The sequence below is a fragment of the Homarus americanus genome, unplaced genomic scaffold, assembly GCF_018991925.1.
Source record: "Homarus americanus isolate GMGI-L3 unplaced genomic scaffold, GMGI_Hamer_2.0 scaffold48016, whole genome shotgun sequence".
Taxonomy (NCBI): domain Eukaryota; kingdom Metazoa; phylum Arthropoda; class Malacostraca; order Decapoda; family Nephropidae; genus Homarus; species Homarus americanus.
The window spans coordinates 1794714-1822287 of NW_024755055.1; the positions used below are offsets into that span (position 1 = coordinate 1794714).

At 39.9% G+C, this 27574-nt stretch overlaps 1 long non-coding RNA gene across 1 annotated transcript in view; it reads left to right on the forward strand.

Annotated features, from left to right (window-relative positions):
• The first annotated feature begins 9408 nt into the window (after positions 1 to 9408).
• Positions 9409 to 27574, forward strand: part of LOC121856184 — a 53845-nt gene continuing 35679 nt past the window's right edge. The window contains exons 1-2 of the long non-coding RNA XR_006086916.1: positions 9409 to 9486; positions 11626 to 12195. This is a non-coding gene — a long non-coding RNA (uncharacterized LOC121856184). The remainder of the gene's footprint in view (positions 9487 to 11625; positions 12196 to 27574) is intronic.

Genomic DNA, 27574 nt, shown 5'->3' on the forward strand with positions numbered 1-27574 from the left:
GAGCAAGTCTTATATTATGGGTGTAGAGCAGTCTTATATTATGGGTGTAGAGCAAGTCTTATAAAATGGGTGTAGAGCAAGTCTTATATTATGGGTGTAGAGCAAGTCTTTATATTATATGGGTAGAGCAAGTCTATATTATGGGGGTGTAGAGCAAGTCTTATATTATGGGGTGTAGAGCAAGTCTTATATTATGGGTGTATAAGTCTATATTATGGGGTGTAGAGCAAGTCTTATATTATGGGTGTAGAGCAAGTCTTATATTATGGGGTGTAAAGCAAGTCTTATGTTGCGGGGTGTAGAGCAAGTCTTATAGCTATGGGTGTAGAGCAAGTCTTATATTATGGGTGTAGAGTAAGTCTTATATTATGGGTGTAGCAGTCTTATATTATGGGGTGTAGAGCAAGTCTTATATTATGGGTAGAGCAAGTCTATATTATGGGTGTAGAGCAAGTCTTATATTATGGGTAGAGCAAGTCTTATATTATGGGTGTAGAGCAAGTCTTATATTATGGGTGTAGAGCAAGTCTTATATTATGGGGTGTAGAGCAAGTCTTATATTATGGGTGTAGAGCAAGTCTTATATTATGGGGTGTAGAGCAAGTCTTATATTATGGGTGTAGAGCAAGTCTTATATTATGGGGTGTAGAGCAAGTCTTATATTATGGGGTGTAGAGCAAGTCTTATATTATGGGTGTAGAGCAAGTCTTATATTATGGGGTGTAGAGCAAGTCTTATATTATGGGTGTAGAGTAGTCGGGGTGACCAGAATAGGACACGACAAATTGTAGAAAGGAATTATAGGTAAGGACATCGGGTCACGTAGATGGGATTCACCCCCTATTATTTTCTCCTCCCTTAATTTGAGGGATTTCTCTACCCTCTCGATCCGCCATCTCACAACAATAGCAGAGAGGTAGAGATATTGTGGTGATTGTCTCCCCCCCTTCTCACCTTCCCCCTTCCTCCCCCTCTTTACCTTAGCGTGCATACCTGTCGGGGCAAAAACCTCTCGGGGTGTGTGTGATGGTTTGATGGCGAGGCTGAATTAGTCTATAGTTACCTGGATGGCACACGCAACCCTCCATACTTATACCTACCTGCCTACTTACCTCCCTCCCTACCTACTTACCTACCTACCTCTGCGTGCCTCCTTTACCTGTGCGTGTGTATGTGTGGAGGAGGAGGCGAGGAGACAGGTAAGGAGAAGGAGGAAGATGAGGGAGGAAGACAGTTGAGAAGGAGGAGAGAGGTGAAGAAGAAAGGAAGACAGGTGAGGAAGAGGACGTAGAGAAGACAGATGAGGAGTAGGAGGAGGAGGGGGGGGTCATGTATCCCGAGGGTCTGGTCTCTGGTACACAAGAGTTAGTGAAAGTACAGAAGGTAGACGCCACAACAAGGAACTCACACCTGGGAAAGTAGATGAAGAAGTAGACGAAGTAGCAAAATAGAAGGCAGTCACAGATTTCAGAATGTTGACAGGTAACAAAGATTTCATAATATTGACAGGTAACAAAGATTTCAGAATATTTACAAGTACAAAGATTTCAGAATAATGACAATTTTTTTTTCTTCAGAATATGGTGCCCTTCGAGACAAGACTGGACAACCAATGAGCGGATCAAGATGCCATGGTCGTTTATACACTGGTCAGGATTTATGTGACTTCAGAGATGACTCGCTGTATAGATAGACCATAAGTAGTGTACATTATAGAGTCAAGTACAGATACAGGTTCAGGTACACAAATAGAATTCAATATCATGCACTCATAGACGATAATTTAATGTACTGTACACTGAAGACGTATGTAATGTACAGTGTTGCGTGAATCGGGTACTATTATACTTGAACACTATGCAGCATCAGTGTACAATATTCACTCATAAAGGACTTAATATACTGTACAATAAGTGCAGTAACGTACAAAATGTTGCATTATATCAGGTACTTGAACACTGGATCATCCGTGTGCATTAATCATTCTTGAGAAGGAATTTAATATTTAGTCGAGGCAGAACATCAAGTTACGTTACAAATAAGCACCAGACGAAATAACACCAAGCATTAGGATTAGGTCTTTTAAGGAATGAGGCCCATTAGGATTAGGTTATATAGGTGTGGGGCCCATCAGGATTAGGTCTTTAGGAGTGGGGCCCAATTATGATTAGGTCTTTAGGAGTGGTGCTCATTAGAGTTTATGCCCTAGTGGTTATAGTTAGCACCCAGAGGGACTGAGGCCTGCTAGAACTGGAGCCCATTTGACCAGTCTCGACTTGAACCAGACACACAGACACACTATCCACCCACAAGAAAGACCCTCAGTGTGCAATATAGCCAAGAGAGCAACAACACTAAGCAGGATCTTGCCCATGTTGCATAGAAGGAGTCAGGTTCTTGCGTGGGACCTGTGTTGACCCAGCCTGGCGGGAGATCACGACATCAGGGGTCATTCACACCGTCTTGACCATAGTAGTCCTGCAGTATGTTCCTGTCGTGGGCGCTCTTGGTAATAAGGGGATGGAATGATGGGTTAGGCAGCTTGGGGAATGGGGAATGGGAGGTATGGTGGAGGGGGTAGGAGATCAGATGGGATGGGAGGGATAAATCTGACAAGCCATTAGCTGTGTCTGTGACTGTTTTAAGTAATCTGATTTACGAGGAATATAACTGTTAAATCAACTGTCTGTGGCTGTGTTAAGTAATCTGACGTAGGAGAAATCTGGCAAACCATTAGCTGTGTCTCTGAATGAATCTGATGTAAAAGAAATCTGACTTGACAACCAGCTGTGTCTTTGAGTTAAGTAATCTGATGTAGAAGTACCATTAACAGATTATCATAAAGGCTGGTGAGAGAGGTGGTGAATATCATGTGAGAGGTGATGTAGGCCTGATTACTGATACCATCTACCTACATAAGGAAGTGGTTTACCTTCTGCCCTGAATACTAATGCTTGGTGATTTAAAACCCAATTTACTTTGAGGTGTTGAAGGAACGTGGATAAATAAGAAGATTTACTGTATTAACTTGTACATTACCCCCTGCTGTTTGTTGAACCCTTTTATTTAGAGATTTAATATTGCTCGAGCTGTTGAATTTTACAGAAACGAATATATACAGTCGATAGCAAACTGGTGTTACACTAACGACGTACCACAGAGAACTAGGATTATTTATATTACAGCCTGTATTAGCTTCTTATAATACCCAATGCGTTATAATCTAACCCTTTAGTCTCAAATTCTGTAATAAGATCTTACTATAATTAAACTAGTCTCATATCAAAGTTTCCTTACGATTTTGTCTTCACACTGAATCAACTTTATTATTTTCGTTTTCTTATTTAGTTTAGGCCTCTATTTTGGTTTTCGGTCACCTAAAGAAGTGAAAAGGAACAGATCAATATATTCAACGGGTTTAGATATCGTCCTCTGGTGCAAAAGTCATCGTATATACAGTGCAAATATTTCATACTCAAAAGTGGTTAAGTGAGCATATACTAATGGGGTAAAGACATCTAAGTGGGGTAAATCATTGTTTTTACGGTGTTGATATAGTACTTAAAGGGTTAAATGACAGTCTAAATGGTTTCGATCCGGGAATTTAATGCCAAAAGGCTTGTGGATTACGTAAAAGAATGGAAAAAATAAATTATCAGGAACATCTTAAAACCTGTTTACCGCCGCAAAGTGTTACCCCCCCAAAAAAACTTGTTAATGTTTTTGTTTTTTGTATTATTTAAAACACATTCACTTCTAGTTCGTCAGTCTCTCTCTCTCTCTCTCTCTCTCTCTCTCTCTCTCTCTCTCTCTCTCTTACTGGTGCCAGGGATGAAAAAGACTAGTTAGCTTATTTAGGTTAGGTTATTGGGTCAGATCAGGTTATGTCAGTTATTTTTAATTAAGTTTAGATTAAAATGAATGACCTGCAAACTCCTCCACTGTGTTAGCCTTTCATTCTTCACTCTGGCTTCAATATCAACCCCATGCATGCAGGAAAATTTTATGACGACATCAGACACTCCTCTTCATGTTTGCAAGCACTTCTCCCACAAGCACCTTTCGAGGATAAAATCTTGTCTGTAACGGTAAAGGCAGTCATGTATGCAAGCAACTCTTACTATCATACTTGTATCTGATGTTCTTCATGCTTGCAAACACTCACTCCACAAGCATCTTTCCGGGGCTTAACTCTTATCAAGAACGGTAACGGCAGTCGTGTATGCAAGCAACCTATCCGTGTCGCATTTTCTTCATACTTGCAAACACTGACTCCCACAAAGCACCCTTCGAGGCTATAATCTTATCAATAACGGTGCAGACGAAGGCATTCATGGGTGCAGGCTTACTAGGGCATCAGGCACATTCTTCCTCATGTTTTGCAAGCACTCACTTCCACAAACATCATCCAAGACTGCAAGCATTCTCCCCTTTCACGTTCTTGGCTGCCATTGTCTGTAGCATCGTTGCTCAATCGTACCCCCGATATGTGAGCCTGTGTTATCATTTTTTAAGTGACATTAAAGTGAGATGGTGAAGATGATAAGTAGCCGGAATATTATTTTGTGGTGAGTTATATATGTGTACTGCCATTGTAAAGTGTTCCATTGTACCTTTACCCAGATATCAGCTTATATATATATGAACTAAAACAAAAATTATCCGCAGATGGTGTTCAAACCCAAGTCACAACGCATCGGAACCAAATACATGGATTCACAAGAAGATCCACACCTTTTGATTATGGGTACAAGATTCGACATCAAACTGAAACAGGACCATTTCTTCACTGGTGAGTACTGACACCTAAAACTAGTACTGTGTGGTGATAGATTGTGTACTATCCCTCATGACGACTGGGGAAAGTAGGTTGGTGGATAGTCGCTAGTTCTCTGTATTCCATTAATTTTTTTTATCTCCGTAACAGTAGCAAAATTACTATCAATAAAAAAGTGTAAATTTTTCAGATATACAACCTGTTTGTATCTCAAAGTGGTGTTTTAACTTAGGTATTACTAAGAGATGATGTTAGGCAGCGTGATGCAACAAGGGGTAACAAGAAATATATTTTGGGTCTTGTTGTGGAGGGGAAATAACATGGTGGAATACGTCTATCACAACAGTGGGGTTATAGATGAAGGGAGGGTCTGTGTTTGGTCCCGGGCAACATGCATTATAGCGGGAAAAAGACTTGAAAGGTTTTGAGGGTCGTGTGAAAATTAGGCACCCTAGCTTATTTTCCCTGATGATTTAATACCCTAACCTAACCCTCTGTGTGGTTTTTTCCCTCCTTATTCTTGTTTATTTAATATTCGTAGATGATTCGGTAAACTGTGTGCGTGGGTCTGATACAACACCGTGTGGACTCGAGCTGTCTCAAGGGTTGTGATCTTGGGATGATAGTTATGGGGCAGTGGTGTCAGTCTCGTGTTTACCTTCTGAGAGCCCGGATCACCCACCAACAGGCTAGGTTAGGTTGGGTTTGGTTTGGTTTTATGATGTGTGGAGTTGTAGATCTTAACTAATGTTTCGTCTTGTAGGTTATAGGTAGATGTGTATGTGTGGATGTTTTAAAGTTCTATTTGATTCGAGTAAACACACACACACACACACACACACACACACACACATTCTCCATTATCAGTTAATCACACACAAACAACCAAACCTTCTCCCTCTTACCTCCTCACAAATACCACACACACACACACACTGCAAATGCATTCACCAAACACTGCACTCATCCCTTCCTCTCTCCCTCCCTCCATATCTCTCTTCCATCCCTCGACCCCCCACCTCCTTCCCTCCCACCAAGCGGCAGTGTGTCATCAGCATGCAGCAGCACGACTCAACCCAGCACTCATCTGATCCATAAATCATAATAATTCTCCCGTGTAGACTCTTGGCCTTTTAGCTAACCCCAACATTTCCACACCCTTGGAGTTATTCTTGCGAGAGTTTGGTTGTAAATTTGTCTAATGGCTTTCAACTGTCCTTCTCCTCCTCCTTCCTGAACATTGATGTGCAGGTGTTATCTCGTATGTGTGTATGTATGTGCTTATATCGAAAAGTTAAATATTTGTGATGTGTAAAACTAAATCAGAATATGATTATGAATCCATGTTTAAAGATCGACTACACAACAACAGTATGAAGGTAATAACTGAGATTTTTCACCTTCCACCTTCGTAAAAGAAAAATTTGAGATTTTTGTGATAGTTGATGTACTTTAGAGTTATCTTTTAATGTGGTCAAAGCTTCATGTTATATTCTGGGTCGACTCTTGTTCTCACTATCGCCAAATTTGATATACAGTATTGAGTGATGATCATAATTGTGCAATATTAAATGTACAGAGCCAAAAGATAGACTGTCAGGGGATGAAAATGGAGGTGTTTGTCTCGTGGTCAGAATTATAGGTAAATAGCGAATGGCCAGTGAACAGTTAACATAATCTTGTGGGGTAATTGGTCTACGGACTAATTCTATCAGGTGGTGGAACGAGGTACAGTATTTCATAAATAATGTTACCCAATTCACTGGCGAGTCATGGAACTGTTATGAAATATTGAATGTCTAGAAATATTTAATAGCTGGTCATGGCTGTTTTTATTGGGAAATCTAAGGAAGAGATGATTGGTGTGTGTGTGTGTGTGTTCAGGAGGCTAATTCTATTCTGTGGGTGATTTTAATTCATATTTAGGTGTTATTAATATTGGCCGTCATGATTATTTGGTTTCATTGAATTTGTATATAATCACAACTGAAATTACGTTTTTTGTTTGTTTTTTGCACTCAGTCTCCCTTGAAATTATCTAATCCTAATTTAACCCAATTCGTAATCGTGGTGATTTCATGCAGGATCACACAGTCTAGGTTAGATTCATCAGACTCAGTATTCAAAGCAGTTCGTCACATTTAATATTTGCTACAATTCGTCCTCTTGAAATCAGTGAAGCGTAGTGTAATGCAGTCCAGTTTGTAATGTTAATGATCTAATGTACTGTACTCTATGAGCACAACGACTTTTGTATGCAGTATTTATCAAAATCACTTATACAGCAGAACCCGACATTAATAAGTCGGGTTTCACATGTACTGTACAGCGTCCTGTCATACATACAGGTGAATATTAATATACAAACACCTAACCTGTAGTAAATTATCCCCTTTTCGTTCAGTCAAGTCAGTGGGTTTATCTGTTGTGGCAGCCAGACTATTAAATGTTGTAAGCCATTGTGAAAACTTCATAAAGATAAGGCTTTGATTAATGAGGATTAGGGTAAAAACTGTCTTTGTCTTTAAAAAAGCTGTAAACATTTTGAACCTTGAGTCTACTGTAATAAATCCAGCGGCGTCTTGGTATCGATAGGATAGTCTTAATAGGTTTAATCTTAATAAATTATCAACTTTTAATCTGTAAAGTTTGTCCTCAGTATTTACAACAGTCGTAGTCAAGACATTATGCTGTGTCAGTGTGAATGTTTCGGTTATAATACATTAAGGTGTTGTATCTATACCAGCATCTTCAAGCACCGTTCACCAAGACTTAGTTTCTCCACTAGACAGCCAACCACTTGAAATTACGGGAAGGTGTTGGGGATATTCGTTTGTGTTCTTCCTTGAATTGCAGTTTTTCCCCGCGTTACCATGTCGACGGGTATCCTGTAAAAGGGTAAATCAGGCGAGGCCATAAATCCTGTTATGACAACCAACAGCCCAGCAGGTCTCAGGGATCCATTCTAACCACAAATGGTGAGATAGAAGGCAAGATTATGTTGAAAGCGTCTTCCAATTATGTGGTGTTGTGACGGGTCCTATACTAGCCTCCTGTGATTCATTAGTTCCAAGTTCAGGTTAGGTTAAGTTAGGTTATGCAAGGTTATGTTAGGATTAAGTTGGGTTTTGTAAGGTTAAGTTAGGTTAGAGTAGGTTTTGTAAGTTTAGTTTAGGTTAGATTAGGTTAACTATTGTAAGGGTATGTTAGATTAGGTTTTCTAAGGTTATATTAAGTTAGACCTTCAGATTAATAAACCGTCGAAAATAGACCGGTAACCGTTGTGAAGACTGACAATATTTGCGGTACTAACCAAGACTGACGTCACAGGAACAGCCGCCATAAGAGGGGTTAAAAAGTACCCAGCCATCGGGCCGGGTACAAGCTCTAGTATAATTAATTTTCATGGGTTGAGGTTACTGTGTGGAATCTCTGAGTCACAAGTTGCGAAAGCTGGCTGAGGAGGTCTGCCTTAACCATTACTTGCAGCCGCTTGAGTATATAGAATAATTATATTTTTATTTGTTTTCCTGTTATTTTTGAGAGAATAATTATATTGTTATTAGTTTTCCTGTTATTTTTTTGAGATTATATTGATATTTTATTATTTATGGAATCGTATTGTTTTTCAAGGTGGTATGCTGAAGGTTGGCGACCACGGCCCTCCAACACAAACGTTTTCCGATCTTTGTCTCCCAATCCTCCCAAGTTTTGTATTTCTCCGGGTCGACAGCTTTTAATTTTAATCATCTATCCCATTTTCTGTCTTCTCCTAGCCCACCTACCCCTAATTTTACCTATTTTTATGAGTTTTAATCTATTGTAACTCAAGTAAATTAGTATTTAGCAGATAAGAGATAACCCAAATAATCTAATCTAATGCAAATAATTCAAACTAATTCAAACTAATTATAATTATTTAACAAGTCCTAATAACTTAAACCATTCAAAATAACTTTACTTAACCTAAATATCTCATCTACGTAAGCTCAACCTGAATGGCGAAGGATTTAACAGTAAGATTGTGTAAAGTTTCTCTTGGTGGTGTGTGAGGGAGGAGGGTTGGCACGTGACTACTGTACTGGCTAGACACAGTATATCTACCATACACTTCCGTCGGGTAGAGTTGGTTCCTCTCTGTTGTCAACCTCTCAACCAGTACCGTCGCCAGCCTCACGTTGTCTTATCTGCCGTCTTTAACATCTCTCTTTATAACCAGAATATTGCCTCACGCAGGACACGGCGCTGTTGGCTAGGTATTATGTTGGGGGTCTGTTAGGTGTACAAAACGAGCCCAGGTGTTTTGTTTGGTGGAGTAGCCCGTATAGCAGGTGGGGAACGTTGGTAACTGTGAGACGGAGTGCAGATCCCCCAGCCTGTAGCAACACTGAACGACCTGGTCAGCACAAGGCTGTCTCCCACACGCTGCTCATATATCTCCACTTTATTTCGCAACTAACATTCTTTTTAACTGCGTCCCCATTTTAATTAAGTAACAACCACTTAAATAGATGAACTAATCATGTGGTATTGTGGTAGATAACTGGGTTAGTATTCTTAAATTTATAGACTAGGCAGTGTATTGCAACCCCGTGAAGCTGGACTTGCATCATCATTGCCGAGTCGTGCCCAGTGTCACTTGGGCAGCGAGCGGGTGAGGAAGGCAAGGTTCGGTGTGGCCGCTCTCTCCACCACTTGCTCCAATAATTGTGTGTGAAAATAAATTGAAAAAAATTTATAACCTTGGAATTCGACTGTTGTTGAACGAGGTGAACTGTTATGAAACACAAACAGTGCTCTGTGATAATGCTATTCGTTTCTGCCGAACTGTTGATGGATTTATGACTAATGAAGCGTTTTTTGGGAGTAGTGTATAGCCTATGCCTTGACCGCACATGCCAGAGAGGTTAGCTTCTTGGTAGACGTGAGGCGAGAGCTGTTGAGTTAACATGTTACCGTCCTCTCACGTTACAGTGTGAAGGAGGACAAGGTGCAGTTAACCCGTCCGTCTGAGGTTAGTTACGTGGTGTGACTTCACCGATACCCGTTTTTTTTTTTTGCTATTGTGTCAAAAGAGAGAACAGCTGTTTAAACAGTGTAACATGTGCACAACATTACATCCTCTCGTGTCAGTGTGAGTGATGTTATTGGCATAGTGTTGTTGAAGTTCTCGTGGACGTGTTTGCTCTCAGCTGATGTTGAATGTTATGTTACACAGAAAGTTTGCCTCTCGTTAGTATGCAAGAGGTGAATTGGTTCAGGGAAAAAACAGAATTGCAAAGTCTGTTTTATAATGATAAACAAATCGAAATCACTTATGTAAATTTACGCTTGGCCCTCACCAGGAAAGTTAACTGTTGCAGTGGGAATCCAAGCTGCATATTTCACCCCCTTGTATGAAATAACTACCTCGCGTATCTTAAAACCTTGAAATATAAGGCATAGAAACATTTACCAAATATAAAGCATTTAAACATTGTAAACAACAGTCCCTCGTGAAACTTATATGACCTGACGAGTTTTGTTGACATTTGCCCCAATTTTTTTTGTTTCCGGTGTGAGAATTACTGTGACAAATTCTCATACATGTTGGTGAGACATATCCATTATAAACAAGAGAATTATGTCATATTTGTTCTACCAGATGTCTTAAGAACCAGTTTTAACGTTAATTGTCCTGAAGAGTCATTTTAGTTCGAACTATTTTTATTTCACTTCATGTTTTGATAAACCAATTATGTTATTAATTTTATCTAAAGTCTTGGCTGTAATTTACATATTTACATTAATTGCTTTTAAGAGTTTATGTTCTTGTTCTTAGAAGTACAGTACGTGAAGTAATGACGTGTGATATCTGAGTGAAAAAAAAGTTAAATTACAACCACGAACACGATCTAGAAACCATTATTTTTTGGGGAAGCTGACTAATCAACTACACGTCATTAGGTTGGCTTAGGTTCGGATGATCAGCTAAAAAAAAAGTTATCGGTTTTAGTGGTCATGTTTTCCTGAAGTGATGGCACAGCCTGGCCTGGAACGTGAATCGATTTACCATTGTTTACACTTGGTCTTGGAGGTTTGTTTATGGTGGAGGGAGTAAACGGAGGCTTTGAACACACCCGTTATACCTCAGCTCATGTACCTTGATGTTTAGTCGCTTTTCTTTATATATAGAATTACATATATCAGTTATTAGTTCGATTTCTCTAGTACTGTAACTAATCTATCATAGGGGAGTGTACCCTATATTTGATCTGCTTTTAAATGTTATCTTTGTAGGTAAAACAACATCTCTTGTAGTAATCTTATCGTTAAAAAACATAAAGTTATTAAAATATTATAATTTTCTCAGAATGGTATGGGAAAATGTACTGTAGTAGTGGACCATATGCGGTTTTTTAACTCATCATTGCGTGAACTGATGGATGAGGGTTAGTCATAGGACTGGACACTTATTGCGGGTTTTTTTTCAAATTACACTCGAGAATTTCTGGCAAATGACCCGGATTTCACAGTTTAACCGCAGTCGTTCAAGCTAAACCAAGCGTCGACGATGTAGCCTGGTGGTGGTGTGTGTTGACAGCCGTGGAGGAGATAGTTGACGTCATAGATGCGCCACATTTTCTGTTCATCTAACATTCTAACGAGAAATGGGAACATTTTGGCTTTTTTTTTCCTACAATTATTCATTCGTTTAGAATACTCTTTTTGAAGCCTATGTTAAATTTATATATATTTTATTAATATCATTTAGTAGTCTAGATTTTTGGTGTTTTAAGTATGAAAAGAAGGTGTGGAAATACGTTAATTTTTCCTCACGTTGTATATGGTACCTTATCCCCTCTCAGAAATTAATAACGACACGGGAATACTCAACGACGTAGCCCCCACGAACGATTCTGAACCACACGGAGGCACTGACGACCCATCCTGGCGTGAGGCTGCTCCCAACACTCAGGATGTGACGACACTTGACTTGACAGGTGTGGGCGGCAAATGTTGTCGGTTTGGTACGTGTGTGAGGGAGACTCAGAGCGTACCAGTGAGAGCCTTGGTTGTATATAGACTACTCAAGAGTTCACAAGTGTCAGCATTGGAACATTATGATAAACGGAATAATCAAATCAACTCAAAACATTCGAATTCTATAACCAAATTGATTATAAAAGGCATCTGTGTGTACAATAATATATAACAAACAGTAAATTATAACACCTTTGCAACCAAGAAACATCGAAGCCAAAATGTTTATGTATATGAGTGAGATATAAACATGTTATCGAGTTCCAAAGACCATCAAACGTGACAGAACACAACACGCATAAAAACTTGTGTTCACACCTTCGTCAGCGCGTCAGGAACCAACTGCAGACGAGTCACACAGTATAAACCGTCGCCTACATCCACCAACGACAGAGGTAAGACTAACGGGTTTTTGATTTATGACCAAACTTTATCATTGTGGTTTTTTAAGAATGGCGACTCTCCGTTCCTCTTATATGTTTATTTTGTGAATAAAAGTGTCGCCATTTTGTGATGGTTATGAGTTGTAGTGATTGATAATGGAACGGTAATAGCATTTGTGAGTTGCAAGTAACGATATAGAGTGCTCAAGTAACGATATGAGTTGTTAAGTAACGATAGGACTGCTTTAGTAACGATATGGGTGCATAAATAACGATTATGATAACGATATGAGTGCTTATGTAAAGATTAAGTAACGATATGAGTGCTTATGTAAAGATTAAGTAACGATATGAGTGCTTATGTAAAGATTAAGTAACGATATGAGTGCTAAGTAACGATGCGAGTACTTAAGTAACGATACGAGTGCTTAAATAACGACATGAGTGATTAAGTAACGATTATGATAACGATATGAGTGCTTTAGTAACGATTAGGATAACGATTTGAGTGCTTAAGTAGCGATATGAGTGGTTAAGTAACGATAGGACTGCTTTAGTAACGATATGAATACTTAACGATTATATTAACGATATTAGTGCTTTAGTAACGATATGAATACTTAACTAACGATTTGGATAACGGTATGAATATCTAAATAACGATATGAATACTTAAACGATGATGATAACGATATGAATGCTTAAGAAACGATATGAATGCTTAAGAAACGATATGAATATTTAAGTAACGATTATAACTATAATATCCCATGCAAGACCATTCATTGGTTAGATTAGGTAAGGTAAGGCTAATACTCACTATAAGTCGGGTTAAATCAGAGTATAAGATGCTACCTTACTCAGTGGGTTATACTGTACAGGTGACTTAAGTTAATAGGTGATAATAGATTTTATCGTGGGATTATGGCGGCGTGTGGATGAATGGCTGAGTGTAATAAAATCTTGAGCTTTATTGAAAGTTTGTTTACATCTTTGTGTCTGTAAGTTAGTGGCTCTGTAAGTCGTTAAAGAGTCTATTTTTCACTGATTGTGCCTATAGGATGTTGATAATATTGCTTATAGTACAGCTGAGTGTAAAGTGTATAAATGATTCAGCTTTAACTCGAAAGGACTAGGTGAGGTGAGGTGTGTCTGAACTCTCATCAGTAATTAAGTTGCACCTGGAGAACATGAGTGACTTCCTTATTCAGTTTAGTGTTGCCGTGTAATTAGTAACACAACACGGTGGGTATCGGCAGTAAAGAACACCACTTAATTGTTCTTAATTACCATAAGATGATATATAGAGTGGATTAGCACTTGGCATAGATTATTAAAGTCAATTAGAGGTTTACCGTAGCGAATGGTTTGTGTGCGTGTGTGTGTCGGTGTGTGTGTGTGTGTGTGTCGGTGTGTGTGTGTGTGTGTCGGTGTGCGTGTGTGTGTGTCCGGTGTGCGTGTGTGTCGGGTGTGTGTGTGTGTGTGTGTGTCCGGTGTGTGTGTGTGTGTCGGTGTGTGTGTGTGTGTGTCGGTGTGTGTGTGTGTGTGTGTGTGTGTGTGTGTGTGTGTGTGTGTGTTACAGTATATAAGGACAGTGTACATATAAAGTCCTTCAGCTGTCATCATACATCATACTGAGCGAATGATTCATCACTTAATAATAATAATGTATAGTATACCAATACACTCTTCACTGTATCCTTGGGTTATACAAGTCCACTTATTCATTGCAGTTGTATCTCTCAACCTATTATTTATTGAATGATGATGCAGTGAATAATAATAATGCACATTTAAATTTGCACTTCGAGTTTGTGAATTTTGCAGCTGTCATCATCATCTTCTTCATCAGTAACACGCCTTTCATGTCTTGACCTTCACTACAGGGTATTATTGACGACCTTTTGTATTGCAGTCATAGCCTCACCTACCTAACACTCCTCCTTCGTGACTTATTGCTGGTTTTTTAGCCTCGCTTACTCGACGCCTTCCGACACGGTGAGATTTGAATGAATGGTGCATAAATTTTCAGCGTGATTTTTTTTTTGGGGGGGAGAGGTTATATTGTGATTTAAATTGTTCCTGGCCTTAGTATTTTAAATTATGCCTTTTTTTAACACTAGTATGAATTGATGATATAGCTCTCTCTCTCTCTCTCTCTCTCTCTCTCTCTCTCTCTCTCTCGAACATTATGATATGATACAAGGTTAACTTTCAACACATAGGCGTAACCGAGTGTAGGCCCCATAAAAAGGCAATCCTCATTAAGGTTACCGAATGTATAGACCCAAGCAAGCAGTAAAATGCTCCAAGTTTCATCCGCATAGTAATTTTCAGTGTAATTACTTCCAGGAAATCGTAGACTATCGTGTCAGTGTGTCAATGTGTGTGTCATTATGTTTATTATTATTCTTGATGTTATTTTAGATCCTGGTGCTACTCAAGCAAGGAATTGGCTAACTGGTTTGTGTATAAAACTCTGAAGGAGAAACAGTGGTCCACGCGCCCCACTTCCCTTGAATTAGAATGAATAAAGTAACAGATTAAATGTGAATTACAGTAGTTAAGAAAGACGAGTGATATTATTAGCTGAAATGAGATACTGTAATTGGATGAGAGGGTGTTACAAAAGGCTAATATGGAGTTTTAAGTTGTTAGTGTGTGTGTTTTGTGTGTGTGTGTGTGTGTGTGTGTGTGTGGAGTTTTAAGTTGTTAGTGTGTGTGTTTTGTGTGTGTGTATGTGTGTGTGTGTGGTCTAGGATAGTGTTTAAATAATTACCAACCTCTTTTGTTTATTTATTGTAATATTACAGAGAAGATTAGTAGCTAAATGTTGATACCTATTATTGATATTTTTTATTTTTCTATTTCGTTTCGTTTTCTCATCTGGACAGTAAGAGATTAATCTATCAGACAGTACGTAAAACCTCCCCAGTTAATATTTCCTCACTTGTTTCAACATAACTCCTAACTCAACTTGGAATCTCTTCATAAATTTCACTTCAAGTTTAATTTTCCAAGCTTCTTAACCCTTTGAAGACGATGGTTTAACCCTTTGAGGATGGTGTTTTAACCCTTTGAGAACGACGGTTTAACCTTTTGAGACCAATAATTTAACCCTTTGAGGACGATGGTTTACTACTTTTGAAGACGATGATTTAATCCCTTGATAACGATGATTAACCCTTGATAACGATGATTTGACCCGTGATAACGATGATTTAACCCTTGATAAAGAAGATTTAACCCTTTGATGACGATTATGTAACCCCTTTGATGACGATGATTTAACCCTTTGAGGACGATGATTTAACCCTTTGAGGACGATGTTTTAACCCTTTGATGACGATGTTTTAACCCTTTGAGGACGATGTTTTAACCCACCAGCCATCGTTTAAACTTACTTACTCCTCCCTCCTCTTTATTATTTTGGTGTGACCTTCAGATAAGTTCCTCATCATTTGTCCACTTCGCCGCGGACCTGACCAAACAATACCTCATTCCTCCTCCCATTATCTTCACAGCTCACAGTTGCTTCCGATGGAGGTGTTGGCTTATGTCGTCTATAGTGTAAATATCTCTTTTCTGATTAATATTGTTATCAGTTAAGAAAATAAGATAACAGTAGGTAATATTTCTTTTTATTTACTGGTGATCACTTTCGTTTATGTGGGTAGTGATTCTGGCAACGTTAATCAGTTGCCAGTTGGGAATGACATTGAAAATTAACAATCATAACAGGATACATTTATCAACATGTAATTTGATAACTTTGAATAGATAAAAATGGTTCGCTAGTTATCAAAACATCCAAAAACTAAACTTTGTCAAACTATTTTTTTTTAATGGAAGACGTTAATGTGTATTTTGTTATCAGTGGATTTTATTTGCAGTATTAAAGAAACTTCAGACAACGGCACATATCAAAAGTTTCTTCTCTCATTGGTTCAGGTAATTGTCTGTTAGCCATGATCTTTGAATCTGATTGGTTAAAAAAACAAAAACATTGAAGGTACGAGACCATATTTAATATTGTCCATGACTGCGGGTCTCGATACATGGGATTTTCAAATCAACTTTTCATATAATGTTAGACACTTTTGGATGACAGAACTGAACCCCGAACCTAGAACTGGATACGAATATTTATACAGTACTAATTTTTTTCCTTAGTTATGTCATATTTGGATTAGATTAAATTAGTTTAGATTAGATTAGAGGTACATTAAGCTGAGTTAAGATTGGATGAAGCTTATTTCCGGCTCCGTGGATTAGTTCTTTTGTTGTTGAATTATCGTGTTGTGGGTTGTGGTGCTTGACTGATATATAATTCTGGTTGCGTTGTCAGCCTGGGAATGACACACTTCAAACTACCATTCCCAATTTTAACTCATTTTATTTTTTTACATTGTTTGTGATGTAGCGTAGGTTAAGAAATGATATAGTACTGTATTTTAAAATGTGGTACGATATTATTTAAAGGTAATAACGAGTGTTTGCTGTATCGTAACCTCATCCCACAAAAGATTTTCCTTGTTGATCACTCACGATCTTGGAGACTTGAATGTAGTGGCAATGAAGAGATATTGGGACATTCCTGTGTGTCCGGGTTATATTTACTGATTCGTATTGGGCTATCAAGGTCCAATCATCTTTAAATCATGTAAATATCAAATGCACTTTCATAAATATTGTCGTTAAAATTATGCAGTATTTTCAGTGGTGTGTAATCGTATTTTCGTGTGCTATAAATTTTAGTGTATCATAATTAAAGTTTATATTTACGGTGGGAGATACGTACGTTTGTCTCTCAAGTGTTTATTGTAAAAGTTCATGACTTTAAACATTTGTCATATCTTCAACCTGTAGTTTCATCTATGTGTGTTTACTGTGTGCGGTATTGACGTTCTGTACAGAGTGAATTCCAACCAACTCCTGCTTTAAGTTTTTCTCATCTCGCACTGTTTGGTTGGTCTTATAGCTCGCCGTATATATCGTCTCGCGTCTATTTTCTTTACAGATATTCCTTAAGGTACTCTCCACGACAAGTGAAATGAGGACTTTCTTACTCATGTTGTTGGAGTGAATGGAATGACCAATCGGATATTTTACGAGAGGGTTCATTCTGTGGACGACCCCCGTATCTCATGCTAGGCCACTCCCGACCGTGTTAGGATGCTATCATGACCTCCCGGGGCTTATTAGTAATCGCTGTGCTGACTTCATAACTCTGATACACTTCCACCTCTTGGTTTTAATTACTCTTAATTACTGCGTGATAAAAGTTAGAGGAAATACTTCAAAGGATTCAATTTGCTACGAACATTATCAATTTCTTAATGCTTAAACCCTCTTAGCTAGCGTTTTGCTCTACACCTTAACGTCTTCATCAAGTTTTTGTATTCAAAGTCATCCATAACCCAGCAGTCCAATTAATAATTTTGCTGTCACTTACCCCAGTGATCAGTTCTCGGTAATGGGGAGAGTTGTGTTGAAGGGAAGATTGGACCAAGCCTAGTTTGGATAGTTCATATTTCACCTCGAGATTTGTTACCTCAACAAAAAATATCCCCCCAGTTGGGTGCCTGTTGGCTGACACGAAATGCAGCACCAAAATCTGTTTCATAAATCTAATAGATGTGAAGGAGAAAAAAATTAAGGATATCAAAATCTGTCAAGGGATACAATATGTAACATTAGAATCTATTATAATAAATTTTTTTTGTAGGTATAACTGCGAAGAATCAGGCCAAAAAGTAGTGATATATGGTGGTAGGTGGTGGTGGGAGAGGTGGCGTACGACGTAGCAGCGCAGCAACCGGTTCCTGGGTGTAAACAAACAGTGAATACCAGTAGGACCTGTCAGCCGTGTTAAAACCCGCGACACAAAGACTTGCCCCCGCGCCCTTGGACTGAGATTATGTTACAGACAATCAACCTTCCTCTTTGTGCTCCAGCGGGACTTTTGTTCTGTAGAAAACTCTCAGAGGACGTCCCGGAGTCTCATATTCTCTCGAGTGGTTTCTAGTGGTCTCTAGTCTGCCACGAGTATAGTCCAGGGCTACCTCTGACACGCTCTGGTAGTCTTTGTAATAAGTGTCTTTCACCTGAGGAGGTGGAGGGGGTGTCATTTTAGTTCTAGCCATGTATGTCTTTCATCGTTGTCTGCTTGCTTGAGCCTTGTTTGACCGGTAATTCACGGCTATCTGATCGTTTCAACAATTTGTCTTTATTTTTCATCTCAGTTTTAGCATTTTCTCCACACATAGAGACAATGTTTATGCTCAGTTTACTCAGCATCAGCAAGGGTTGCAGCTGAACGTACACGGAATATATGGTAGGGGGGTGACGTGTCCTTGTGAGAAGTACTTGAGTGAAGGTTATGTCACACAGAGGCCATGGAAATAGGACCATAAAATCCCATAACTCGACGGATTAGACAGTCGCTGCCTGTTATCACCTCGATGTACTCTCTCTCTCTCTCTCTCTCTCTCTCTCTCTCTCTAAGTTCTCGTATTACAGCGGGTTACAGCGATACGTTTACAAGGGTACAGGATCGATTTACAAAGCCACCTCATTTACTGTACTTCAGAATACATAACATTTCAAAAAGGTAATGTTGTATAGCTCTTTAGAATCACGCGAAGATTAAGCACCCCAGCTTACCTGTAATTCACCTAATGATTTAACACTACCTGGGAGTGTTATTATTATTATTACTACTACTGTTATTGTTGTTATTATTATTATTATTGTTGTTGTAGGCAAGTTATAACAGAGATTCTTAACAGTACATATATACATATAACTTCTTCCTAAATGGAGACATAAGAGTGGCCATAACTGACCCACTTAAGCTATGACATGAAGATGGCGGACGAAATTATCCCGAAATTGCACCGAGGCAACCCAGACCAAGTACCTTCTGTGACGCGAACAGAACCCGCACTACGATACACATATCTCTGGGCCAGATTCATCTATGAGAATATGGTGAAACTTAGGCCTAGTTTATATCTTAAAGTCTTAGAAAGTTCTGATGATAAATAGGCCTATCGTAGTTAAAATTATAAAGTACCTAATTAGTTGACTTAAAAAAAAATATATAGCTTTCAGAACACAACTTGAGTCCCTCTATTAACTAGATACGTTCACACAGCATCAGTTAAGAGGTGAAATTAATATAGAGTTTTTGAAGAAGATTCTGTATTCTGATTTCGTGGTGGTAAGTGAACGTATCTAATTATAGTAGAGTCTTAAGTGTAATTTTTATGCGATTTTTTGTGCATAAGCTTAAATTTAACAGTTAAGTGTAATCTGACAGCTGAGATTACAAGGAATATCTGGACTCTGTTTACTTGGTTTAACTCATTGTTTTTGCTTCTTGACGGGCTTTTGTGGGTTACCATGGTGATGATTATATAACGGGTGGCGCCCTCAAGTGTTGGCCTGAGGCACTAGTCACTTTTTTGTGTGTATATTTATTTTGGTGGTCCGACTATGTATGTAATAATTCCATACTATTCTATTTCTTCGTTAATTTGTGTGAAATAATAAGTTAAACCAAAAGAAAGAGTTGTAAATACGATCACCTAAATAAATAACATTGTTTCTTGGTCATTGTTGTGGCGCGGTCTCTCTCTCTCTCTCTCTCTCTGTGCTGTCAGATGGTCGTGATGTCACTAAGGTCAAAAGTCAAGTAGTTATCTCTAGAATTACTCACGTTAATGGCCTATTATGGCGTCGTTACCTGTGTCGTCACCTTGATTATACCGTTACCTGGAGATGAGATGACAGTTTTTTTAAATGTTGCGTATGTTGTGGTGGTGATGACGTCATGGTTGTAAACAGCATTCAAAGCAACATGGGAAGTCTAAAGTGGCAACAACACCTACCTTGCTGTCAGTCAACCAGTACCGCCAGTGAGTCAGTACCGCCAGTCAGTCAGTACCGCTAGTGAGTCAGTACCATCAGTCAGTCAGTCAGTACCTGGTCAGGGCATCGAGAGAGCCAGCGAGGTGGTGTGAAACTTGATGCTGTGGCTCTTCCTCACTGCAGGTGTCAACATGCCCGTTACGTCACCCCTTCCCCTGGCTCAGCTGGGAGTTGTGTTGCCTGACATGAACCTTTTGCGTCAGGTTTGGTTAGGTTTGGTTTGGTTAGGTTAGGTTAGGTTAGGTTAGGTTTGGTTTTACAGGCGACACAGGAAGACATTTTTAATCGTTCAGGGTTTCGTTTCGTTCGTTTTAACCCAATGATTAATTCGTCTCCGTACTACCTTAAGAGGTTTGGTTTGGTTTGGTTTAACTAGTGAGGTCGATGATTTAACCCTTGAGAACATTAGGTTTAATCCCCCTGGTGAGGATGATTTAAACTTAATCTACTCTGGTTCACACATAATCCAACTCTTTCTATAAAAATTATCTTCAATGCGTCATTTAAATCATGGGTTAAAAATAAGTAGATCACATTGCCATTTAATCTCCCTCATCGCTCTTGTGTCTGTGTGAATGTCTGTAAACCTTTAGATCCTGTTGTGCTTGTTCCCTACCTTAACATAACCACTCGTGCTTCGGCAGTCAGACGATTATGTGCTTGTGGGAACGGTGGTGCTTGGTAGAATTGATCAAGACTCTGTGTAAACACCGACTCCCTCGTTATCATGCCGATCGTCGAAGCTTCAGGTGTAGTCTCAGTTCTTTTCGTATTTTGAAACATTTACTATATAATTTGTGTTCTTGATTTTGTCTCAGTTTATTTGTGTTCTTGATTTTGTCTCAGTTGATTTGTGTTCTTGATTTTGTTTCAGTTGATTTGTGTTCTTGATTTTGTCTCAGTTTATTTGTGTTCTTGATTTTGTCTCAGTTGATTTGTGTTCTTGATTTTGTTTCAGTTGACTTGTGTTCTTGATTTTGTCTCAGTTTATTGTGTTCTTGATTTTGTTTCAGTTGACTTGTGTTCTTGATTTTGTCTCAGTTGATTTGTGTTCTTGATTTTGTCTCGGTTGATTCGTGTTCTTGATTTTGTCTCAGTTTACATTAATCTCCCCGTTATTAAAGTATTTGAATTGAACTACGATGTTTTGATTAAGTTTTGATATTACGGTAGTTTTGAATCCTGGCAGTGGATGGCAGGTGTTATGAGTGGCAGTGGATGGCAGGTGTTATGGTGGCAGTGGATGGTGTTATGGTGTGATGGATGGCAGGTGTTATAGTGGCGGTGGATGGATGGCAGGTGTTACAAGTGGCAGTGGATGGCAGGTGTTACGAGTGGCAGTGGATGGATGGCAGGTGTTATGAGTGGCAGTGGATGGATGGCAGGTGTTACGAGTGGCAGTGGATGACAGTCAGGTGGTACGAGTGGCAGTGAATGACAGTCAGGTGTACCGTCGTGGCTAGGTGGTAAGGAGGACCCGGGGTCTTATCTCAGCACCTGGAGGGCATGGGATCGAGTCAGGCAGTGGGTCCTTGTTGCCCCTTATATTATCAGGGGTGAAGTTCAGGACTGAAAATGGCTGTGTTGTGTTGATAGTGCGGCTTGGTTGATGTGGTGATGGTATTGATGAGGTGGTGGTGGTGGTAGTGACCTGTGGAACTTGGTATACACGCATGGAAATGTATATGTACTCACTCGCTAGACTACACATATGCCTGGTACACACACACACACACACACACACGAGACCTGAATAACAATTTGGCCATTATGGAATACACAAACATTTTTCACTCTGTAATGAAGATAAGGTTACATTGGTAGAGGAGGGGGGGAGGGGGTAGGAGGGGGGGGGAGCGAAGAAGCGGGACTAGGGAGGGATAGGCAAGGGACGAGAGGGTTGAGATATGCTCAAACAACGAAGAACAAAAAGCACTATTCCTGTCATGCTCAACACTATACTAATTATATACTGTACAAATACCTTTAGATCACATGAAGATTATGCACTCCAGCTTAACCTAACATGACCTAACATAACTTAACATGACCTGACTTGGCCTAACCTAACTTAACATGACCTAACCTAACTTAACATGACCTGACCTGACCTAACCTAACTTAACATGACCTGACCTAACCTAACCTAACATGACCTGACCTAACCTAACCTAACTTAACATGACCTGACCTAACCTAACTTAACATGACCTGACCTAACCTAACATGACCTGACCTGACCTAACCTAACTTAACATGACCTGACCTAACCTAACATGACCTGACCTAACCTAACCTAACTTAACATGACCTGACCTAACCTAACTTAACATGACCTGACCTAACCTAACCATGGTGATAGTGTGATAATAGTGGTTGTGGTGGTGACAATAATAATAGTAGTAGTTGTAGTAGTAAAGGAGATAATGGTGAGATAGTACTGGTGGGATAGTGGTTGAGGTGGTGGGAATAGTAGTAGTAGTGATGGAGATAATGGTAATGGTAGTAGTTGTGGTGGGGGATAGTGGTTGTTGTGGTGGTAGTGGTTAGCGCATCAACAACTAGGGCCCACACTTGTTATGTTGGCATTTAATGACCTCATGGTGGTGGTGGGGGGCATGTGAATCACTTGCCTGGTAGGTGGTAATGCTGTTGTGAGCTGATTGTGTGTGTGTGTGTTGTGCCATACCTGCCTATTCCTGCTATCCATTCCCATTCCTTTCAACCATCTCCTATCCACTCCCTACCTATCCCCTCACCTCTCTCTCCTTATCCTTTTCTCCTCACCCATCCCCACCCAACCATTACCTATCAATTCCCTATCCCATATCTTATCCCACCCCCATATCCATACCTATCCCATCTTCCTATCCATAATACCCCCCCCTCCCCCACAACAAAACGAGTCTTAATCACAAATAAAATACTCATAAAAAAATCAACCTGTTTCAGAATACCTATACAATTTTATTCGTATTTAAATCAGAGACATTTTTAGGAAGGCATCTGTGTTATGACTCAAGACGTGGGGAGTCAGCCAAGGTATTGTAACCGGGATAACAGGGTCTAATATACATACGATGACTGACTATAGTGATTTGAGGAGGTTTAGGATCGTCTTGGTTTTGTTTTAAGGCTGGTTTGTTGTGGTTTGGGGTGTGAGAGTTGGTGGAGGTGTGAGGAGGTGGGGGTGGGATGGGTGGGAGGGTGGGTGTGGTGAGGGTTGATTAGGTCAGTTGGGCTCCCCAGTCCTAATTGGTTTCAGTCCTAATCGATCCAAATTTTTTCCAACCTAATGATTTGGATTGGGGCTTTTTAAGATGAAGGACAGTACCAGCAGGTTTTAGACAGTAACAACAGGTAGCAGACATACACACACTCCAGCGAACTGATATACCTGACGCAGAACTGACAGGTGACGGGACACAGGTATGATGGTGATGGTGTGGTGTTGGGGATGGTGGTGGTGATGATGATGGTGTTGTTTAGGGGATTGTGGTAGTTTGGTGTTGTTTAGGGGATTGTGGTAGTTTGGTGTTGTTTAGGGGATTGTGGTAGTTTGGTGTTGTTTAGGGGATTGTGGTAGTTTGGTGTTGTTTAGGGGATTGTGGTAGTTTGGTGTTGTTTAGGGGATTGTGGTAGTTTGGTGTTGTTTAGGGGATTGTGGTAGTTTGGTGTTGTTTAGGGGATTGTGGTAGTTTGGTGTTGCTTAGGGTTGTGTAGTTTGGTGTTGTTTTTAGGGGTTGTGTAGTTTCTGGTGCTGTTTAGGTTGTAGTAGTTTGTGTTGCTTAGGGATTGTGTAGTTTGCGTTGCTTAGGGATTGTGTGCTTGGTGTTGTTTAGGGATTGTGGGTAGTTTGGCGTTGTTTAGGGATTGTGGTAGTTTGGTGTTGTGTTTAGGGGCTGTAGCTTTAAGTTGTTTAGGGTTGTGTGCTTCTGGTGCTGTTTAGGGTTGTGGTAGTTTGCGTTGCTTAGGGATTGTGTAGTTTTGGTGTTGTTTAGGATTGTGGTAGTTTGGTGTTGTTTAGGGGATTGTGGTAGTTTGGTGTTGTTTAGGGGATTGTGGTAGTTTGGTGTTGTTTAGGGGATTGTGGTAGTTTGGTGTTGTTTAGGGGATTGTGGTAGTTTGGTGTTGAGGATGATGGTAAGTTTGTTGTCTTGGTGTTAACAGTAATGGTTGTTGCTATGGTGTATAAGTAAGATGGTGATAACATGTGGTACTCAGATGGTAGTTGTATGGTATGGTAGTTACATATATAGTACTGGTAGAACATGGTGGTACTAGTTTGGTAGTGAGATAAGAATGACATGTGATATGGTAGCAATGGTGTGGTGTTATGGCAGCGAGGGTGGTAAAGATGGTAGTGTAATGGTAGTGTGTGTGGTTGATGGTATCTTTCTCCCTGTACGTTGATATGGATGGCTATTATAGGAAGGGGTGGGGGGCGGTACCATACCACCTTACCATAATTTACCTGTGATTACTCATTATCTCACCTGCCAGTCTGCTCCCGTGCTAAAAAATTACTATAAACTTACTAAACTCTTATTCTCTCTTCTCTCTGGTGTGATAATTAGTATCGCGATGAGTTTGATAATTATAATTCATTTGGACTTGTAGTGATCTGATAATTGGGTTAATTTGATATGTGTAGAACGTGTGAGAATTATCATCATGAAATATCTTACTTGCTGCTGACACTTGCTGACACTAAACAGTCTGATCTAAGCTCTCCAGTGCAAAGGTAACGTTGGTAAAGTTCTTGATCGTCTATTCTTCCACATAACAGTATAACACTATGTAGCTTTCATATATTAGCATTTATATATAACGTGGATTTATATATATCCAGATAAATGTGTGTAATAAAGATTGTATTTATTCCCCGTTCCTCTTAAACACACAAGTGCTTTTATAACTTAATGCTTATTTACATAGACGTCAAGAACATCTCCGTCAAACACACACGACCAGACTGATATTTTTGTAGTTGTTTTTGGACGCTATTCCATCTCGTTCCAAGAACCAGATTGCATGTGCAGACGCTGAAGATAACCAATTTAGTATAGTCGTAGTAGTGGGAGGTGGGGTAGGAACATGACGTGTACCTAGTGTCTCCTCTTCCCTCCCCCTCCCTCGCTTGCTTTTGTTAATCTAGACAGGTATTCAGAGTCGTATCTATATAAGCCAGTGGGATCATGCAGTGTTCTCCAGTGCACAAAGTCCTCCACGAAACTAGGTTTGAGTAGTGTAGTTTTGGGTACGAAGTCTGTATCTGAGCTTATTCAGTGCCCAGTGCCATTTAGGGGAATCTCATGCTCGAGGTTCAACAAGGTCAACATTAGAGGTTTCAGATGGACCAGATATGAATTTTATTGGTGATGTGTGTAATATCTCACCAGGACCTTGCGTGGACACGGTGCCCTCAAGGAAGACTTTTGGTATAGTCCATTCTGAAGTACCTACTGGTTTACCTTCATGTGTCCTTTGAGAATAGGAATAAGTTGAGGCTGTAGGACTCTGCTTAAGGGCGTAATTTGATGTTTGTCATAGGATGTACTGAAGGATGTGAAATCCACTTTTTAAAGGACTCGCTACAGGGTTTTTCTGGGTGATTCATCGACTGTGTATGAGAGGTCTTGAAGGTTCTTCCAAGGTCTTAACACAAGGTCGTCAGGAAATGCTCTCTGGGTAATTATCATACATTCTCTCAGGCAAGTCTCAAGTACACAGTCGTATGTGAAGTGTAGGTTGAGTCTCACAAGCAAACAATGTCATCTAATCCTGCATAAGACTTCCAGGTCCCTCCCCTCCCTCACCCCACCCCAGCCCAGCCCAGCCCACTCTGTGATCTGTTATATAAGTGACGTATGAAGTCCTTGGAAATGTGAGCATGGTTTTCTGGTTCATTTGCATTTGATTGATCCAAAGACCTGACGTCGGAACCCCCAAGACAACTACATGGGTCCTTAAGGGAGAGTTTAGGCAAGGTGTTCCAGATTCCGAACATGATTCTTGCCCAATGTTTGTCTTCTCGACTGTCTGTGTTGAGGCTACCAGACGCTTGAGATGTTGTACTAGTTCCAGGAGCAAATGAAGAATGTTTTTGATGTAGGACATTTTTTGCCGGGCCAGATTAGGATATGCCAGGAACAAACGGGAACTTTTGAGAGTGAACTAAATCCATAAGCCAACGAAGACTTTGAACATGGTACAACACGTCATACATGAACAAAGGCAGACGGACTAATGCGTCATACATGAACAAACACAGACAGACTAATGCGTCATACATAAACACAATGACACAATGCGTGATCCATGAATAAGCGAAAATATAATATAAGAAGACATATTAATTATCCAAGAGGTGGCAGGGTTGAGGGTCAGTGCAGACAGTTTTAAGTGAGCGTGTCTTGGAATACGAGCCGTCGCTCCCAGTAATGGTACCGCTGGAGTCCTCCAAGCCGCCCGCTGTCAGCCGCTTGACAACGGTTCGCCGAACTGTGATGCAAATCTCGCTCTTTAAGGTAACGTGCGGATGCTGGCCTGTTTTTTTCCCGCCAGATAGGAGTATAGTTTGTCGATTACATCAATTTTTCCGTAAATTGTATCATAATCGGTATACTAATTCCTGTGCCTTATAGTGAGTAGGTGTAAAGATTTGGATGATAGCGAATTTATGATGGTATTTCTCGAGTCTGACGGGGATGCAAAGGTGAACTTATGTAAAACCTATTGCTGATGCCGTGGGTGATCTGCCGCAGGACGTGGGATGAGTACCAGGGTGGCGGTCGGGAGGGTCGAGTCAGTAAGATGTCATATATGTTCAGGAGTAGGTCATTTAGGGTCACAAAGGTCGCCCTCTCTCTTCGGGGCAGCAGCGGGGTGTCTCCAGATATGCTCGGGTAAGACACTTCCAAAATATTACGATAATACTGAACGAGGCGAAGGTTTTGGTGCTGCAAGTAGAAGAAGCTTATACAAGGATGTGTGTGTGGTGGTGGGGGGGGGGGAGGTTAATGGTCGGGGATTGGTTGGTAAATAACATAATACGATTAACTAGTGACAGAAGTGACCAGTATCTTAATATCTTGGTGAATGAGTGTTACAAAGACTCTACAGGATGGTCAGGCCTCTCAGGTACGATAGAACGGTTACACCTTGTTATCAAACGCGACCATCATCAGTATTGGGTTTGGTGTCGACCTTGACGGGGTTTGGCCTACACCTTCCATAAGAGATAAACTTACCCTGCTACCTGGGAGAGACAGATAAATCTATACAATTATTTACGAGTTTTAAGTTAGATAAGCTTATGTGTCCATGATAAAATATTCATATGACTGTGCAGGAGCAGATTTCATGGTCACGCAGTCCTTACATATCAGATCAGTTAGTCAAAGTGTCACCAGTTTTGAGAGATTGGCCTTCCTTCCACTCCAAATATTTTCTG